Source organism: Atta colombica, unplaced genomic scaffold, assembly GCF_001594045.1.
Source record: "Atta colombica isolate Treedump-2 unplaced genomic scaffold, Acol1.0 scaffold238, whole genome shotgun sequence".
NCBI classification, from domain to species: Eukaryota; Metazoa; Arthropoda; class Insecta; order Hymenoptera; family Formicidae; genus Atta; species Atta colombica.
The window spans coordinates 3,094,453-3,112,170 of NW_017259336.1; the positions used below are offsets into that span (position 1 = coordinate 3,094,453).

Consider the following 17,718-nt stretch of genomic DNA (forward strand, 5'->3'; position numbering starts at 1 on the left):
TTGATCGTTTAATTTTTGTTTTTTATATGACTTCAAATCGATTTCACATATTAGAATGAACTTGCACTAAAATTATTCAAAATGTATAAACTATACTAGTGTTATTTATACACATACATACATGTATGTAATGTTCGTTACTCCTAAATAAAGTAAAAAATAAAATTGCACTTAAAGTTCATATTTTATATGACCAAATTTGTATTATAATAATATCAGAATTATAAAAATTGCTGTTCACAGCGCAAACATTACACCGTTGAGTTATTATTCAATTAACTTATTCTTTAAATGAATTATGTTAAAATAAATACATTAATTTAATTATATAGAAATTAAATGAAGAAATTAAATAAAATGAGCGTACACAATTCTCACGTAACTCTTCAATGATCGAGGATATTTTCTCGGCGAGAATATTGATTTTATTTCGATAATAATTATTATACTGTAAACATAAAAGAGGGAAGAGCAGTAAAGTTTTCAAATAACAGTCAAATTGATTTCACGCGCATGCGAAGGGATCGTGCGTACGAGGGTAGTCATAGAAGGGTGGCAAGGATGGAAAACCAATTACAGGCGATAGCATCTCTCGCGGATATTTACAGCTAATGTATACGCGAAAGTCGTTAACTTAAACCCTACGAAATTATACTTGCAAATAGTAAACAAGAGCATCGGAATGGCGGCCAATAAAAAGTTCCCAGGCAAAAGACGTGCCGTGGAAAAATAAAAATGGTAGTGGAAAATCGAAGATAGAGAAACCGACCACGGGGAGGACGACGATGATGACGACAAGGACGACACCACGAACGAGTCCATTTCCGGCAGCCGATCGAAAACTTTCGAGGGAGAGTATGGTCGGATTTTGAACTTTCTGCCGACTTTCTCCGTACCGCAAGTTAAAACGCGCGCGTTGTCGCGTGGTGAATCGGGAAATCTTTCTTCCTTTCCTGTCGTGCCCACCGGAAATTGCGGCACTTTATGAGGCCAATGTGCAGATCCGCTTCTATCTGTCTTCGTTCGATTTTTTTCGTTTGGTCGCAGTCCAGAAGAACAGAGCGGAATGAGAGAAATCGAAAAGAACGTGGCTTGAAAAAGAATCGAAAAGAATTTAAACTAATCTTAAGATAACGTACAGTTATCTTAAGATTAGTTTAAATTATATATACATTGTATTTTTTAGGTTCAAGAGAGAGAGAGAGAGAGAGAGAGAGAGAAATTCAAAATTTTTATAAATATGATACATCAACAACTTTATCTTTGATTTTAATGACAAACTTTTTGGCAAATTTAAAGCTAATGTTTAATCTTTTTAGTCAAAAGTATTCAGTTTTATATATATATATAATGTATATTATTGATCTTTCAAATAATTTAAATATAAACTTCAATTAGTTTTTAAATTAATTTTAAGTAAACTTGTGAACGGAATTATAATTTGAAACTTGGCTACAAAGATTATTAATTAAAATATTACGATAATAGATCATCTTCTTAAATATTTTCGTTATTTAAAAAATAGACTACACATTCGCCAAAGAATCCATCAATTAAAATCAAGGATAAGTGTTTCGAAACAATAAAATACAATGACTAAAAAGAAAATTAAAAATCCTGCAGTCTGTGATTCGAAACAAATTGGAATAAAGCGTGAAATATCGAATTATAATGGTCCCTTTCTCTCCGCCGTTCAAGTTCGTAAGATTAAGTGGCATACCGATGGACGCGCCATGGCCGCAGAACTCCAGCAATTTTGCAAGAGTGCTTCTCGCGCGTATGGTGATCCTCTCTTGTTTCGTGCGAGAGTATTATGCCGCGATATTATCTTAACTTCCGCTGCTAATACGGCTGCGGTGTAATGGCACGTATGAATTTTTCATACCAGTTTTTCGATTTTTTTTCCTTTATGCCCTCTTTTTTCTTTTCTTTGCTCTCTTTCTCTTTCTCTCTCTCTCTCTCTCTCTCTCTCTCTCTCTCTCTCTCTCTCTCTCTCTCTCTCTTTCAAGTCTGCTACGCACAAACTTTCATATCGTACAAGTACGTCACGCGGGTTTTTGCACGAAAATACGAGCGGAATTTCTTTGCCGGACACTCGAGGGGTTTGGCTCTTGGAAGCGCTTAGTCGAACGGCATGGTGATATCTCTACTGGGCTCTTCGGCGACTTCAAAGTAGTATCGCGTACGTTTTACCTTCTTTTTGCTTTTACATTTATTTCTAGAATCATTTCTGCCGCACATATACACGTACACAAGATGTTGCGCGCATGCAATCCAATCTCAAAAAAATACAAAACTTCAAAAAGTTAAACAGAAATGTATAAATTTCTGTTACTAATCTAGTTTTTGATAGGTAAAGTCAATATTGATTTTCAAGAAGAAAAACCGATTCAAGAGGAAGAGGCAAAGGTGTGTAACGTTCATCGATTTACACAGGGTTTATCGTTGCATTATACAAAAAAATATACTAACATAAATAATCAAAAAAAATTGCTCTGTAATATTACATTGTTTACTGCAGCGCGTTTGAGTGTTCTATATCTACATGATATTGTAATTCTCTGTAATAGATGCATATATTACACTGAAAGAAAAGATTGGCTGCTGCGAATTAGATGGTAAAATATGGCATAACTTTAATTGATTGCAACAATTTTTGCAGCCAATTGTTGGTTGTATTAGCTTATCCACAATGTCAGTGTAGGATTTTGATTAGCTAACGCAATAAAAAATTGGTTGCTGCAGCCAATTAAAAATTAAATATGACTATGTCATATTTAATTTTTAATTGGCTCTGCAGCAACCAATTTTTTATTTAACCATTTAATTTGTTGCAGCAATCAATCTTTTCTTTCAATGTAGTATAACTATTAGCTGCATTCAGTTTCGACGCTTATATGTTATCTTCTATCTTTATCACTTATTACTTGCGGAAGGAAGCTTACTCATTACATAAAATGAAGCTTATAGCGCATGAGCATCAAAACCGAAACAGCCTAAATAATGATACTAATATACTTAAACTATTATCGAGAATTCCGTTCCTATCGATTTGACTAAATAAGGCTCTTTTCGTTTATTTGTATTGCTCTATTTATTGATTTACAATATTCCTTAAAGATAATGACTGATATTCCTCTACAAAATTAACGTTTTTAATTTCAATTCTTTACTTAATCGGGATTATTTGTTTCATGCTGTTTCCTGCTATTTTCAAAGCTGCGTCGGAGTACAAATCGTTTCATAATTTATGCATAATGTCTCGCAATGAGATGCATAGCTGCGAATCGTGGACGATCTAATACGCGAAATTATGGTGTTATAAAAGCCAGAGAAAGCGGCGTAGAAACAGAGACAGGAAGAAAAAGGGATGAGTAGAACGAGATCGCGACTATGAAAGCGGGGAACGTTTTCGACGACCATTGAGTCCGCATTGCGCGGGTTAGCTTCCTTGTAATTTCGTTTACGTCGGAAAACAACTGTCTCGCTCGCATTTTTCCTTTGTTTCATTTTTTTTCTCCTTCGTACATTCTCGTTCGCTCTTTGACTCTATCTCCATCCTCTTGTACTCCCTCATCTCTTCCCTTTCTCGCTATGCCACAATTACAAATTATCTGCAATTTCGTCTGTCCCCGGGCGTTCGTGCTTCGCGACTCGTCTTTAAAAAAAAATCCTTTTTAAACTAATCGGCTCAGCGCCGCGACGTCGAAACACACGTCACGTATCGAGGCTTACAAGTACAATTTGTGTATCAATTTTGTATTTGCCATGAATTAATTCTTGATATGAAGTCTAACATTGGTTTATTAAAAAATAAATATTTAAAAAGTAATTAAGGAAAAAGTATAGAATATATTTTTATCTAACATTACAATAGAATGTGCCTACACATTTTTACATAAAGTGTTGTTACGCACGAAATGCAACGTAATATTTTAATGAAAAGAAAATAGACAACTGTCCTTTTATTTAACTTTATTCAGAGCAAGATAAAAGTGTTGTGTGCTACAAGAGACGGCTTTAAACTAACTATTTCAGATTGAGAGGATTCCTTTTCTTCAATCGAAAGAAAAGGAATTTTAGTTAGTTAAATAAAGATCAATAACGAGATGCTTTCGAAAAATATAAATAAATAAAAGATTCTTATTCTGTAATAACGTGTCAATATCATTACATTATATCATTACATTATTGTTGCTGAAATAATTCATGCGCTTAAGAAAAATATGACTACATCAATAACACAATTTGATGATTGATTAAATGTAGAACTGTATATTTATATAATGTAACTATTGAACTACAACTTTTTTATGACTATACTCTATATGTGTGTGTGTGTGTGTGTGTGTGTGTGTGTGTGTATTACAGGAAGAGAGAGAGAGAGAGAGAGAGAGAGAGCGCAAGCATATCAACTCAAAAAGAAAGTATGCATTAGTTACTAAAAAGAACAGATGGTGCAAATATAAGTTGACCAGATTACCGACTGAACATTATAAAAAAAATCATTTTCAACAAGTGCACATGTTTTGTAAAAATGGTAAAAACTATCGTTAAGAGTTACAAAATAGAGGCCTTGTACAATGAAATTTTAAGATTAAATTTAAGCTTTAAGTCTTAAGCTGTAAGAAATTAATCAATCATGGATGCCAATCACATTAAATATGAGAAGAATAATCGATTATAATTGGTCAATTTCTTTGTATGATTTAAGACTTAAAGCTTAAGTTTTACCCTTTAAAATCTCAATATAAACACCATTTAAAAAAAAAAGAAAAGAAGGCTTGATATATGATATAAACATTGTAAACATTTGTTTGTATAGGACTAGTAATGAATTGTGGATTGAAAATTTGGGAAACTGTTCTAGATAAAAATAGGTAAATGAGTGATGAGGTAAAAGTCTAAGCAGATAATAAAATCAAGGTTTACTAGAATATTTTATTAGGGTATATATTGTTCGTTGAGAAAACTGTTTGTAAAGGATTTAAGAATACGTGCGGTACGTAACATTGCTTGTGAACATAAGAGGAAAATATGTAAAATATTTCTGCATTTAAAACACTAGAGTTTCATTCGCATAAAGAATATATCATGAAAGAAGTCAGAAAAGAAAGCATACGATTGTATAAAAAATCCTTGAAGTAATCTGTTTTAATGCATGTTGCATGAGAGAAGAAGGAATGGTTTGAAAGAAGAAAAAAGAGTAGTTGGCAGTTACTCCACAGAACTCACGTAATTCAAGGAAAATCACTGTTGCTAATCGCAATGTAGTTTCTTCTCGTATCGTATTTCTACGTTAAGCTCCGCAAGTAATATATAAGTTTCTTATAAACCAAACCGCGTTAACTGATAAGTAAATGCCGAATATTCTATGACGTTATTACCGTCGCTTTTTAGTACCTTCATCGCGAAAGCAATAAAATCGCCTCTGTGGGAAAACGCGTGGTCGATTTAGACAGTATTCTAACGAAAGCCGGCTCTTTCTTCTTTTTTCCCTTTCTTTCTCTCTTTTACTCTTTCTATCTCTCTCTCTCTTCCTCTCGCCCGCACCGACCGAAAAAACGACCAGCAAGCTCGAAGATGGATAACCGGACATAATGAAGAATAAAGCTCGCGCCGCGTGCACGTTGAACTGAAAACTCTTTTAAAAAATGATCTCCAGTGTACGCGGACCACCTAGGTAGCAAAAGGAACGCACAGGTACGCATACTCGGCAGGTGAGTCGAGCGGCGTTCATCCTCGACGATCGCGCCTTTACTTAGACAAGGATCAACGTTCAGTCAGGATACCAATCGATACCCCATACGCGATTGCAAAAGAAAGAAACACTTTTTAATATGAGACTACAAAAATTTTATCATTAACTCTTTCCTGAAATATCATATTTTCGAGAGACGATAGATACCAAATTAAAGTTCTTTTAATTTGTATCCAAAATTAACGTTTTGTATTGACGCGAAGAAAAAAGAAAAAGACAAATTTTTTATTTAATCCTTAACACACACAATGAGTTAATTGTGTCTTGCATATTTTCTTGTCTTTGAAATACTAGAAGCCTGATTAAATAATGGTCTTACAGTTTCTTTCTTTTTTACATTCGTACAAATACTTTTTAAAGATGTTAAAATATATGAAAAATCACTTAATCCTTGTATATTATAAAAGTGATGAAAATTAATCCAGGTATGATCCATCGTGTATAGTAAAAGACCGAAAAATCATCGTATTCCGTAAAGGATTAATAATATGATATTATTTTAATACGATTAAATATCATAGAAAATTGTAACCTTAGTGAAAAAAAATCATTATTTTCAAACCTGAACTACAAGCCTCAATGCCTCAATTAACAAATGTTTAAACTAATAAGATACAGTAAATTAGCGTATAATGTTATATTATAATTTTAAAAAATTAAAAACTTTTGTTAAGATATAATTAAGATGATATACAAAAAAAATATTATTTTTGACAATTTTATCGAAATAACTGTTTTTAATAATGTTACAGTTAGGATATATTGAAGATATATTTGGGGATTACACTGACTCAAATGACAAGATACCACTTAATGGACCTACTTTTCGGCCCTCGACATGGCTCAATTCCGGACAAAATAAAATGATTATCCCTAATCCGAACGGATTGATACAAGATGGCAATTCGTACACATAATTACTAAAGGCGTCCCCCAAATCCCAGGAAATGTCCAAATAGCGGTAGTGGCGGAGATTAAAATATCTGTTTGAGGAATGTCCGTAGCAATCAGTTGAGAGGTGCGCAAATACAAGTCGGCAGTCCAGTTCGAGGCCTTTCCTGACAGCGATAATGTGTAAATTACGAGTCGATAAAAAAGCATATGCAGGAGGGAACGCGGAAAATAAATAAGAACCGCGTAGGGATTAAAAAGCAATAAAGCCGGATTGCGAGGCTTAGATAACCTATTATCCGAATTTAAATCAAAGATAGATAAAGATAAAAAAACGAGCGACTGTCGTATTTTTTTACGATCGCGAAGACGAGCGTATAGCGATCGTTGCGTCGTCTTTCACGAGAAAATTATGATGCATTTACACGTGCATGTGTATCTCTTCCAAACCGTATCTCCTTCTCTTCCTTTCCATATCGTGGTAGCGATATGGATATTGTGCGAATTCAACACCGCTTACGATAACGTTCGTCCGTAAAGGGCAAATATAAAAATAATGATAATAATACTACGAGAAAATCGCTGGCTAATTTATATATACAAAATGTTTTTAACTTCAATATATAATTAGTATATATCTTTTTATTATTTAGATGTTTGTAAATTCTAAATTGATGGTTCTATTATTTCATTCTATATTTGTGGTTATCGCTTAACGCGGTTACTTGCTTCATATAACGCGGAAAACATTTGCGCAATTATCCGTAATAATTTGCACAAGGTGTGAGACAAAAGGTACAATACAGGAAGAAAAAGAGCAAGAATAGGTCATTCACGCTTAGATCATCAACCCTGGTGATCTATTTTTCTCGATGACGAGATTGACGTCCTTTTTTGATACCCCTGTCAATTTGTCAAGCAAGAAAAAATATTCATGTTCTGAAAAATATGCAGATTTTTTTCATTTATTAATATGATGTTTAGAGGACATTCAGCGTGAAACGTGATTGATAGGTAACAAAACTATTCAGAGATTGACATATTTCTTTCCTTTCTTCTCAACGGACTAAGAAACCTGATCGGCACGACGCCAGATTTATCAAAATATCCACGGCGAAAAGAAAATCTAGTATGAGAGAGAGGGAAGGGTTGAGGAATGAATTTCGTGCTTCTCTCACCTCCTCCTTCTCCATCGTCGTGGTAACTGTTTAATTATGTAATCGCGAATTTACATAATTGGGTTGGGCGCCCACTCGCTCGGTCCCGAGGGAAAGGTGGGAGATGTCTAACCGAGCACAAAAGAAATATTAAAGCTGAATTTCCATCCGCGTTGGCGTCAGGCTTCCAACAAGCACTCTATTGTTGTATAATTTCGGTTGCATCTCCTGTGTGCGCGCGCGCGTGTGTGTGTGTGTGTGTGTGTGTGTGTGTGTGTGTGTGTGCGTGCGTGCGTGCGTGTGTGTGTGTGTATGTGTGTGTGTGTGTGTGCCGTAAAATTTTCGCTCCGGAGTCTTTTATTTGTCGTCCATATTTACCGACACTTGTCGGATTAAACAAACTGACTCTCTCAAACCATCCCCCGTTATTCTCCCGCTCGGCTTCTACAAATTCGCTTCGTATCTATATTTTTTATTTCACGCGTATTTTGCTCAAGAGTTTAACGTTTCATTAAATGTAATGCAAATATTATGCGTCACTGCGCGTCGCGTTATTGCAGTTGTCAGGTAAAACTTTTCGAAATTGGTTGATACTAAATTTGATATTGTTTGGCTTTTGCTTTCACACTACACTGAGAAAAAATATATTAAATTTTAATAAACTTTTGTTTAAATAGTACCAGCTGAACATTCACTAAATATATTTATCATCAAATATTATAAATCATATATTTATTTAATACAAGTTAATTCGATTTAACTTTATTTTTTTTGTTTAGTAAATTTTTATTTATCGTAAGTGAGTATTAATATTAGTATTATTCAAACAAATATTTATTAAAATTTAATACATATTTCTGAATGTTCCAACACTATTAAAGTTTAGCCTTTGTTCAGAATTGAATAGTATTAATATGTAATTTAATTGATATCACTTTTAATAATGCAAATCATATCGAGCTATTTTCACGACGTTTGAACGACAGAAAATGTATTTAGAGCAAAGATTCTTTAGCCATTTCTCAAGAAGGACGAGGGAGAAAATTGTGACTTTTAGCGGTTGACTGATTAATTAATTAATTAAAGGATTTTCTTGTTTCGATGAAATATATGTTGGATATATTCCAATGTTATATGTTATAAAAAATGTTGAAACTATTTCATGAAGGAGTCATTGAACAGAAACAAATACATTATATATTTGGAAAAAAATATACTTGTACATCGTAATACAATTTTATATTTTATTTGCACATGGCTATACTTTAGTATCTCATAAGATACCATTGACAATATGGGCTGTTTACCAAACGAAAATCGGAAGTACCGTGGATGACCTATAATCTATTTGTTCAGTCGATGTAAACGGGTTAATATACCTAGAATCGCGTCTCTCTCGATCGAACTTCGTTTTTATCTGATACCAAATAAAAAGCGGGTGGAAAATACGTAGCGGGAACAAAACCGCCAGGGCGATCCATACAAAAATGAGAAAAACAGCGGGATGAGAAAGAGAGCGGAGCGAAACTCGAAGCGAAACGAGAAGAGGGAAGATCATCACCAAATTTCTCTTTCTCTCTCTTGCGTTCTCTCTTCTGTTCACTTCGGCGAAGGTTGATCCTGTGCTTCGATTTCGAGCGCCAGCCGAGACTCCCTGAGGCGAACGGTAGCATTCTCTGAGGAAATGGACAGATGGTCCGCGGGCTGCCTGATTCCACCTCGAGCGAAATCAGGATATAGCCGCAGGTTCGTTCCTCGCACACTCGAAAGAAAAGCTAGTCAGGCTTTGCCCTTCGGCCCCCTTCGTTGGAAAATGCACAGAGGGAAATCTAGCCGACCATGCTGCCGTTCCCCAACTGCACATGAAGTATATTTCTAGAGAGAGAGAGAGAGAGAGAGAGAGAGAGAGAGAGAGAGATGTTCCCAAAATTAAGTCAGTCCGGTGAGTAAAATTGTGTAATTATCTTCCTTTTAAGAGGAAAATTTGGAAAGGCAATGTCCTTTTACTTTGCTTGACAAAACAGACGTAAAATATAAATTATTTAATAATAAATACTAAAAATTAAATGTTCTCGAATTATAATACTTTATCTTTTAACAAATAAGAAATTAAAAAAAAAATTAAAAACTGTAATAGTTTTATTATAAAACATTTGTACTGACTTCTATCATGTCAAATTATCTCAAATATCGGTTATGTTATCTTTATTAAATATTTATCTAAAGTTTTAAATATAATCGGTAGCATAAATAAGTATCAAGTAAATAGCAATCTTTTTAAATTTGTAAGATTTCATAAAGGTCACGATTTACCAGAAAGAGATTTTTTCTCGAGACTATGTCTACAGCAAGCTCGAGAGACATCTTTCCGTGGAAATAGTGCCGGGCGTCGTTTCCTGAATTAATAACGCGGCTTTTACCGCCGTTAGGAAGGTGACGGGGTGGAGAGGTGGTACGGAAAGGAGGTGATCGAGCAGGTCCGTTTCTTTTGGCACGAGGTTAGAGTTCCAGCTCGGGGGTCGTCCAGTGGGGGACAGATACAAATGGAATACACGGAATTCCGGTGCCATTAATGTGGCCAATGATAAATTGCTGGCGATACTTTAAACGATGGCTGCCGGGGTCGCGTTCGTTCTTATTCGTATTTTTGCCAGTTGCGCCTCGCTCGCAAGTCAGTCAAAAAGACATCCCCCGCCTTCAGCACGAGCTCCTCCACCCCAGGATTCCGCGAGCTTTTGAGTGTGAGTATGTGTTACGCTAATTCCATCTTCGTGTCATTCGCACACGTTCTCGTGAGCGCAAGAAGTGTCAGTCGCAACGACACGACTTGTTTTGATTTATCGTCTTACAATGACAGATAAACGCTCTTTTGGCTTTGCGAGAAATGGCTTCTCTCTTTAAGAGACTTGTAAATCATTGTTCGTCACTCAGACGCACCTTCGTGCGTTGCAATCATCTTTAATGTTAATCTATTAAGTTAAATTAAAAAATATGTTTTAATGTTGATGTATCGATTATGTGAGTTTTATATTATAGATAAATATATACAGGATGTTTCGGAAATTGGTTTCCTAACCGAAATAATTCTACATAAAAAAATAATATAAAATAAAATTTTTTTATATGAAAAGTTATTGTTTTCAGATATTTTCAACAATTTATAAAGTAATAAAGTTCATCGCATAAATATCTTGTTTTATTAAGTATGTTTTGAGTATTCAACAAACGCAAATATGGGCAGAAATGCCGAAATAGTAATCTGCAAATAGCAAAGAATTGTTAAGTCGAAATATAGTATACTCGACGAATATTTAAATTGATATTTCTGAAAACTTCATAAAAAAATATTTTATACGTTTTCAACTAATTTTTTCATGTAGAATCTATCCTCTTGTACTACAATTTCTGGAACATACTGAATATATATATATATACATATGTATATATGCACACACACATACACACATACACACACACACACGCGCGCGCGCGCGCGCGCGCGCACACACACACAAAATAAAGAAATATGTTAAAGTTGTGTTTCGGAATAAATCGCGTATTGCGATTATGATATTATCTACTTTCTCTCGATATAAATTTCGGATTAACATTCGAACAGATAAGATGTTGGAAGGGAGACATAGGATGAAAGATGATAAACCCCGACAGTTTCATTGCATCCTGTCACACCAGGTATCATTTGCATAGTGTCCTAAATCATCGACGTTTGAATCTGGGTTATTGCGCTGTCCACCATCGTGATCTACGGGGCCTATTAACATAGGTAATGTCACATTTGAGAGCTCGCCGCTCACGGCAGTTTTTTTCGCTGATGATTGTCCATCATTGAATGCAAAATATCCTATCAAGGATTGTACAAATGTAAATTAGGGCGTGAAGAAATACAAAGAAATTCGCGGAGATCTTCCCGAAGGAGAGAACGAAGGCGTAGACCCGAGGAATGATAAAACGCCAAGGCGGAAAATTGGCGAGGTGGCGTTGAAAAACTGAGTGATTTATAGTCGAAAAAGGCGGCGACTTAAAACCCACCCAATTATTCCTGCAAAAACGTGAATGCATCTCCAATGTAATATATCGCGGCCGTTTTGAGAGACATTAGATTTTTGGCAGTGAGCCAAACAAAGCGAGCGTGTTTCATACCTGCTATGCGATGTTCTTTAAAACGAAGACACGCTTGAAATAAACAGCATTTTCAGCGGAAGAAATGAATTATCTTAAGGCACTTACATTGAAAACATTCTAAAGACAAAAAAGCTAACATGCTTGTATGCGACTACTCAAGCATTGAGACAAGATCTTTAAATGAATGAAAGACGACTACATCTTATTAGTTTTTGTTATTCTTTTTGCAATCAAATTAAATAAAGATATCATCGCAGCAAAGGAAAAATGTATAATAATTGTTAAGATACTTAATTAATATTTCTCAAGAAAAATGCTTTGCGAGAAAAAATGGAAACAAAACAAAATTCAAAAATTTTTTTAATGACCCAAATCTTATTCACTCTTATTGAATGTTTTTCACTCAATCCATAATGCATATAAACGAGTGTCCGAGAAATAATCGGGTAGTGAGCGCATAAACTGCAGCGACAGGAAGCGGATTGCAAGAGAGAAAAGGGATCCCCAGGAACTCCATAAGAAAGCTTCTCCACTCCGATTTACAATCCATCGGGCGAAGTGCCCAAACGAAAACATAATTCCCCTTCTGCGCCCTCGACAAGATTTAGTGCGACGTTAACAGCTCCGTAGCCGCGCGGAAGACGTTATTTCGGCTCTCGTGGCTCGCGAGGGAGGGCAAACAAGGGGTGAGAGAGGGTCGTAATCTCTTTCGTCGGATCGAGTCGAGTCTGTGTCGGGTCGTCCCACCAGACGACGCCCTTAGGAATCCTTCCGACAGAATGACACTTTGAAGCGGTATGCACTTGACCATCTGTACCTTAACAAACAAGCGTTAGATCGCTAACAACATAAACAAGGATAAATATCTAACATAGGGACGCCAGGCTATTTGTTAAATAATCAGCCACATACACTTATAATCTCTTTGAACCACTTGAAGTTAATGTTCCTTTATAAAAAGAGATTAAGATCTAATTGTAAATTATAAGCAATCATACATTGACCGATTATGATTAGAATTACTAGTAAAGCGAAAATATTTTAAGCTGTATTTACAATAAGATTTTAAAACGTAAAATTTAAGCTTAAGCCTTAAACCGTAAGAAATTGATCAGTCGATTATTCCCTTAACATTCAACTGTGATTGGTCAATGTTTTGTGGCTTAAGGCTTAAGCTTAAGTTTTACATGTTAAAATCTCACAGATGCAGCTTTACATTTTTATATTCAATTTCTCGCCATTTTCTTGCTGAGAAATATATACAATGTATATATTTTTACAATGAAAAAAATGTTCTGATTAAGTCAACAAAAGGGTCCAACAAAAGATGTTTTGATAGTCCATGATTATCACAATCAGAAATTTTGTTCATATCATTTTTGTTGAGTTCTTTTGTTGGTTTAATCAGAATATCTTTTTTAGCATACATATTCCTTGCGAATCTATTTTATGCATAGTAATTTTCAACAAGCAGTAAATATGCTGCCTTATATAGGATAACTCCATTATTTACGCCGCAAAAGTCAGAAAAAATAAAAGAAGTAACAATTTGCACATAACCACTTTGTCATATGCTTTTATGACGTGACATTTTGATATTATTTTGACATTGTTGTATTATTATTTCAGCTGTGCTTTTACTATTGATATTAATAAAACTGTCAGTTGATCGAACTGTCATTTGTCAATGTAGTAAGTAGTGCAATCGTATATCACAACCTACATAAAGTGATTAGGTCTAGCTATCATATTCTTTGTTGAGTTTTATGTCTTGTATATTCCACCGGTTTAGGAAATATAAGGCAAAAATGCAAGAGTTTAAAAAAAATTTTTTTTATGAAAAATAAATATTTCAAATTCCTAATATTTTTCTTAGTAATAAACAGTATAAAGATTTTATTTAACCTAAACATAATATTTGATAAATTGAACTTTTGATAAGTGCGGCGTATATTTATACCGGAGTTATCCTAATCATGAATAATTCGTGAAACAATATGCTAATTGACACATAAATTTATTCCACGTGCGAGCGAAAAAATTAGCAAAGCGCTGAAGATGAGATAACTCCGTGGACACAAGGTCTTCCCAATTCCAGGAGTCAATACAAGCGGATATTGCAGCCATTTGAAGCCCTTTTCTGTCCGAACGAAAGGGATGAGGCGAAAGATCGAGGGTCTCGCAGGGTGGGAATGTCACATCCAATAAAATCGTCTGGGCGCCCCTCGAGGCGACCCACCCTCGAGGAATAAAATGCAGTATCGGTCTGCACCGGGTACCGATTGTAAAATCAGGCCGATGAGGGTAAGGTGAGGTAGGAGCGGGAACCGAATGTAATATAGAGAAACAGGGACGATTCGGTTTCGTTCTCGCTCTTTTTCTTTCTTTCTTGCAATACGTTCAGTGCGAGACTGCGATGTTCTCATAACACAGGGTAGGTACATATTTACGACCGAAGGATAAAACGCGTGCGATGAAAAAAAGCGAATAAACGCCGTACTTTTCAAGCGAAACAAAACATTCGGAACAAAAACGGTTGAAATAATCCTTTACTATTCGTCATTTGGACACGAAATTATGATTTGTTTTCGACAATTTTCACAATCTTGTAAATAATGCTTTTAGATTTTTAAATATAAATTTAAGTGATAAATTATAAGAATGTATATGTTGTTTGGTACATTTATATGAATATTACATTGAAAATGCTAAAGGTTGTTTTTTGTTATATAATGTAATATAATTATAACGTTTTTTGAAAAAAAAAGATGTAACTGATATAAATCTTTGAACTAACGAACCTTATTAATTTCTTAATTGTAACAAACACATTAAACATGTATTTGATAAAAATTATAGCATAATTTTCAAATTATTTTCTCCAATTATACGATATATGTATAACTTTTACGATTTACCATAAAGTATAGAGTAAGATATACTTTGTAAAGGTACATTTCTTTAAAGATACAACAAAATACATATAAGAAAAAGAAATAACATGCAACTATTTTCGCTAATAAGATATTGAATGTCGACATACAGTATGCTGATATTAGCTACAATGATAAATTTCCGTATCAATCAGCGATCCTTTCCAATACTGGTTATATCAGAATCGCGGACGAGGGATCCATCACGATCATTGATTTTCGGGCATGCCATGCAACCTGTTGGGAATGGTGAAAAAGCCGGCGCCACAAATCATCTCTTTGTGAAAGAGAGAAATCTCCCTCGTAAACACGTACAAAAAAAGCCGCGACGCCTTATTTTCTCTCGCGTTTCAAGAATGTCGAGGAAGCCGAAGAAAAAGTGCCTTCGGTCGGCGAAATGTTTTGCTCGTGAATCATAATTCTGTGTCATAACGGGATCGGATATAATATAATGGATGATATAATGCTCGGTGATAGCTTGACAACTGGGAATCAGTTTCCAATGCGCTACTTCGCCCGATATCTTATCGTCGACATTTGAAAAAATTCTCAGATAAAAATAAGTCATTCATTTATGAAATAGAAATATTTCAAATATTTTTTCAAATATCGCGTTTCCGTTAAGTCTTCTTTTCCATTATTCAAAAGCAAAATCATAAGCGATTTTCTTAGCCAGAATATTACCTCTTACGATGATTAATATGTACGAATTAATGCGAAAAGCAAGTATTGTGCAGTAAGGAACATTCAACTCGTATTTGCTCTTATTAAATCATTTTAATATTTTAAAAACGCTGGAAAGAGCGAAAAACATAATTTGCAAGGAAAAACGTGATTAAACGTATTGTAAATTGACATCGTTCTACGGAGAAGGAGTCCGCTAAAGGATATTGATCCTGCGTCGCAGACAAGTCCCGAGAGAGATTCATTAACGCTTCGACCGTGTCCTACTTAAGTACGCCAATCGCGAAGCCACTCAGGAACGAGTCCAGCGCGTACATGATGGAAGCAGCCAAGGTACTTCGAGGTCGGCGAATGGAGTGGCCAAAGTCTGTCCCGAAAGTCCTTCTTCCGAGACTACCGCCAACTATTGCGATGAAGAGGGTGTGAAATGCGCGTTGAGTGTCTCATAATTGTCATGATTGTCGCATTTACGCAATTATTCGCATCTTATCGTTACGGAATTAAATTTAAATGAATAACTCTTGAATCTTTAACTTTGATTACTTTCTCGATATCGGGCAAATTTATTGAAAATATTTTCTATCCATTTTGCAATATACAACTCCCTGAAAATCCATTGTGATAATCTTATGATAAAATGATGATAATAGTCATCTATGTATTTTCTGTCAAGTTTTATTTTTTATAAATAAATGATTCCAAATAACGCTTTTATCAACTATTATTGTCTAACTCAATGTCCTTTGCACATTTATGTTTAAATTTTAACTGTTACTGATTAATAATAAGTACTTGTATTTTATTTATTTATGCTTGTTTTTTTTTGTGAAGTTATATTAATATAATCATATTTCAGTTTTTCAAAATTAAACTAATAGAACGAGCTACGCTATACGCGTTTCCCGTACATTATCAACTATGACTTAAAAACCTGCTTTTTCACATACAGCGAGGTAATAAATCTCATTTGGTCGCATGCTACCTGTTAGTTGAAAATCGAGCAGTAAATCAAGTTTTCCTGTGTGTTGTGTGTTTTGTGTGTGTGTGTGTGTGTGTGTGTGTGTGTGTGTGTGTGTGTGTGTGTGTGTGTGTGTGTGTGTGTGTGTGTGTGGGTCGCATATCTTAAAATATACTCAAATTATCGCTCCGATTAATAAATACGAAGCGAGGTATCGAAAGGCGCCACGAGATCAAATCAGAATCGCGGTACTGACCGGAGGATTAATCGCTCAGAGGGAATACAAGAAGAGAAGAACGACGGGAGGCCGTCCCCGTCTACTCCCTCGCACCTTCGTGACCGTTCGTGACTACACTAGTGCGCTGTACAACACTGCACAATGCTACACTGGTCAAGAGAGAGAAAGAGAAAGAGAGAAAGAATAGTAAAGGAAAGGGAGGAAAGGGTGGACGTTGGCAGCAGCCCTGTTTTACATGGCCGATTGCATCTCTCTCTTCGTGCGCTACGACGCGCCGCGGCGACACGCGTCCCGCATCGGACGATACACAATTTTCTAACGGGCGACCCTCGTGTCTCTCGAAGGTACACTGTGCCCAGTTGATCGCATCCCAGATCTCATTCGACGCAATTAGGATACCCTTAAATGGTTCGTGTCTATGGTACACGTTTTATCGAAATGACATTTCTATATCTAATAACCAAACTATCACAAGTCTTAAAAAAAAAATTAGGGATTCTAATGCTATGTATAATAAAATTTGTTAAAGTGTGTGTATGTTTGCGATAGAAAGATTTTATTTTATATTAAGAATATAAAAAGAAGATATGTTTAAAAAATAACAAGATTACTTGCGTCCAAAGAATGTGGCATGCATGCCATAGCAAAGTTTAAGTTTGAAAACAGTCAAGTCTTGTCTTACCCCATTTTGAAAAACTTATCTGGAATTGTATTATGTAGCAAAAATAGCCAAGTGGACTCACCTAGAACAGAAAAATATATATGTGGTTAGATTTATGTCGTATAATTATGTAAGATTTAGAGATTACGATCATTATATCGTATGTACAAAAGTCTAATATTATATATACAAAAAAATAAATAAATAAATCAATCAATAAATTAGTTATTATTATTACGAAATATTATTCTTACTAAAATATGATAAGAAAACAATAATATTATATTAACAA

The 17,718-nt window shown here is 34.9% G+C and overlaps 1 protein-coding gene across 1 annotated transcript in view; it reads right to left on the reverse strand.

Moving 5' to 3' along the window:
• The window catches only part of LOC108688772 (latrophilin Cirl-like), a 350,771-nt gene that overhangs the window by 209,791 nt on the left and 123,262 nt on the right, over positions 1-17,718 (reverse strand). The gene's annotated exons all lie outside the window — the stretch shown is intronic.